A 3,897-nucleotide genomic window follows, 5' to 3' on the forward strand; every position below is an offset into this window, starting at 1 on the left:
ACCTACTCTAATAAAATCTGGTCTCCCTGGGGGGTATGGATCAAAGAAGGTTCCTTGCTGTCTTAGAGTTTAAGAAGGCAATAGATCAACCTGTCCATGCCTGTGTCCAGCAGAAAATTACAGAAGACAGACCTTCTACCTTCTGCACCCTAGAGATCTTTGGTCCACACTCCCAGAGGGATAAAGAATAGGGAAGCTTCCAATGGAGGGGATGGGATATGAAACTCTGGTGCTGAGAACTGTATGGAATTGTACCCCTCTTATCCCACAATCTTGTTGATTATGACTAAATCATTAATAATAATAATAAGTTTTAAAAAGAAGTTGAAAAACAAGAAAACACAAAGCAGAACTTGCACTGGAGTTGGTGTATTGCACCAAAGTAAAAGACTCTGGGGTGAGAGGTCCTGGAACATGACAGCAGAGGAGGACTTAGAGAAGGGTAGATTGTTATGTGGAAAACAGAAATGTTGCACATGTACAAACTACTGTATTTTACTGTTGACTATAAACTATTAATCCCCCAATAAAGAAAAAATTCTGACCTCTCGTCACATCACTAATCACACCTCTCATCACTAATTCCTAGTTAGAGTGACTAGATAATAATAGTATCTACTAGTGTATTGAAAATTAAGCAGTCTTGTGTGCACTTAAAAATGAACAACAAAGAAGCCTATTTATTCTCTCTCATCGTAATGGTCCATATGGCATGTATTGCCTCTGCCTTCCCACCCCCACTCCAAAAACCCCAACAGTCAATTTCCTAAAAACTCTGGCTCTGGGTTTATGGATTTAAATATTACAATGAGACTGGTATCTTTTCCTGTGTTTTCTGCCTAAAGGAAAGACTATTAAGTAAGATGATTAACCTCATCCTCTCTGACATGCTGGACTCAGACCCTGGCGCCTTTAATCTATCCCTAAGGATGATTTAAAAGCAGAATTTAAATGCTCTGTAAAGTTTCTCCACATATTCAAAAGCTGAGAATAGTTCACTCCTACTTGACATTTAGATAGTTTGGAGTCACAAGACATTCTTTGGTGGAAATAATAAAACCATTGCCTTTAAAAATCTCTTAAGGTTTCCAGTAAACAAATTGAAAAGTGACAATTCCCTCACATTTCACTATGTAGTGCAAAATTTATTTCCTGACCTTTTTTAGTTAGTGTTCTCTAAGATAGGATGTTCTGCTCAATTTTAAAGAAGTCTTTGATGCTATTAGTCTTCATGTTATGGCGACAGGATCAGGGTGGTCTGAAACAACCAGAATTGGAGAAATGAAAAATAATAATAATAATAAATGTTGCTGTTGCTGTTGACCTAAACACTGTTCATCTCTGGTGGTTCTGGGACCTCAGGCATGAAAATCTGTTGCATAAAACACTACAGGATCTTCCTGGCCCAAGGTGATTAATGTTATTGACTCAGCACAGCCAAGTGAAGCAGTGAGCTTTCACCATGAGGTAGATATAAATAGCATGTAAACACAATAAAGCTGTTGCATTCTGCTAAGCACACTTCAAGTATATGACACTAGATTCTTAACAACCTCTATCATACTGTAACCCACTCACTCCCTTTTTTCTAGCAGAGTATTTGCATCATTACATAATTAGCATAAATATCTAATTCATTAAAAATTGCTGGGCTAGCGTGGGGATGCCACTTTCTGGGCACATACTCTTTGGGTTGAAGAGAACTCGAACGGAGCCAGCCTGGGCTGCTACTCACTCAGCGACGCGGGAGAGATGACTCAAACTCATGGCAGAGTGGCAATGCAATGTCTTTATTGATCAGAGAGCAACGTTTTTAAAGGTCAGACCTGGAAGTGACAAGGCGGACACAGAAATAGCTAGGAAAGGGGTGGAGAAAGGCAAAAGGGTGCTGGGAAGATAGAAACTTCCTTAGCAACTGTTGCAAGGGTTTTAACTGGTGGGATTAATGATACCCTGGAGGCAAGGAGGGTCTCGAAAGATAGATCAAAAGAATGGAATGGGTGGGGATCTTTCAGGCAAAACAATGATTATGTAGATAGGCCATAGTATCAGTAATGCAGGGTGGAGCAGGGGCAGCTGGCTTAACAATTTCCCAATATCTCTCCTTTCTTTTTATCTAATGGCCATAGTATCAGGAATGTGGGGTGCTTTGTGAGGCAGGGAGTCTGATAGGACAAGGCACAACTTTGGGGTTACTCCTGTCCCTCTTTGCTCAACCTCTCGGTAGAGAGACAGACTGACAGGATTGACACACTCCTCAGGTCAAGCCCTGCCAAGCTCAACCACATCCTCACAATTTTCTGACAAAAAAATCATCGAGACAATTATCGGAGGCTGGGGCCCAGCATAATGGTTATGCAAAATTACTTTCATGCCTAAGGTCCCAAGTTCAATCCTCAGTGCCACCAAAGTCAGAGTTGAGTAGTGCTCTGGTCTTTTTCTCTATACCTCTCTCATTAAAATAAATAAAATATTTTTTTAAAGAAACCCTTTAAAAAAATGGTTATCTGGAACAAGTAGCAATAAAATACTTAGTCCAAAAAATTATAAAGAATAATAATGAAAGTGCTAGAGTGCTTAAAATCATTGTTATCTTTGCTTCTAATATTCACTACTATTCTTACAAACATTTCTTAATAGCAAACAGCATTCATCCATTGAAAAGTAAGGAAAAATCATATATATTGGGCTTGAGGAGAGACTTCAGATATAAATAACACCAGGGCCTTTCCTCTAAACCAAATGAGTAGTTCTTTCAATTGATCACATGTTTTTCTACTTCTATTTCAGAGTATTACAGTCACAATCCCCTGCTCCCTTCTGAGAGCAGCACACACACCTCACACACATACAAGAAATCCGGGTTGTGAGTAAAGGTGTGGGAAATAAAGATCCACACTCACTGGAATTATAACTATCCTCTGAGGTCTTTATGAATCTATTCTTTTATATCATTTTATTTTTTTTTAATTTTTTTTAATATTTATTTTATTTATTTATTCCCTTTTGTTGCCCTTGTTGTTTTATTGTTGTAGTTATTATTGTTGTCGTTGTTGGATAGGACAGAGAGAAATGGAGAGAGGAGGGGAAGACAGAGAGGAGGAGAGAAAGATAGACACCTGCAGACCTGCTCCACCGCCTGTAAAGCAACTCCCCTGCAGGTGGGGAGCCGGGGTTCGAACTGGGATCCTTATGCCGGTCCTTGTGCTTTGCACCACCTGCGCTTAACCTGCTGCGCTACAGCCCAACTCCCTATATCATTTTATTAAGGAACTAATAAGGTACAAGACAGTTGTTGTCACATGAGTAGAATTTCCTTACATGCATGATAGGCATCTGAGCACCACTCTCACCACCTGTTGGTATGCTTCTAAATTCTGCTTGTAAGACCTTCCGTTTTGATCATCACATTAGGTTCGCTTGTATTACTTATGATGTGGTCTATTTACATAATCACTGTTTTACCTGGGTCCCGCCCTTCCTGCAGGGTATTGGTTTAATCCCCACTGGTTAGATGGAAGCTTTCTATGTTTTGTCGGCGCTCTTTTTTTGCTCTGCCCCCTCTCCTAGTCATTTCCTTTCCCTTGCCACTTCCAGTGAAGAGATGCATAAAAGGCGATGTATCTGATTAATAAACGAGATACTGCTTCCCAGTTCAGCCATGAATCCCTGGTCATCTCTCTACCACCCGTGAAGCTAGCCCAGCCCAGCATATGGCGCCCAGAACAGGGACACACAAGCAGCAGACCTAAGAAGACCAGATAAGTAAAGCCACTTGGCTACCCATCTGTCATGGCCTGCCTTTCTACTTATGAAGAGGTTTCCCAAAGCCTCTACTCTTTCTTCATGAGTCAGTTTTTCTGTCTCTAGAACATTTTGCTCTGGGCCACACTTTGG

This window comes from Erinaceus europaeus, chromosome 5, assembly GCF_950295315.1.
Source record: "Erinaceus europaeus chromosome 5, mEriEur2.1, whole genome shotgun sequence".
Taxonomy (NCBI): Eukaryota; Metazoa; Chordata; class Mammalia; order Eulipotyphla; family Erinaceidae; genus Erinaceus; species Erinaceus europaeus.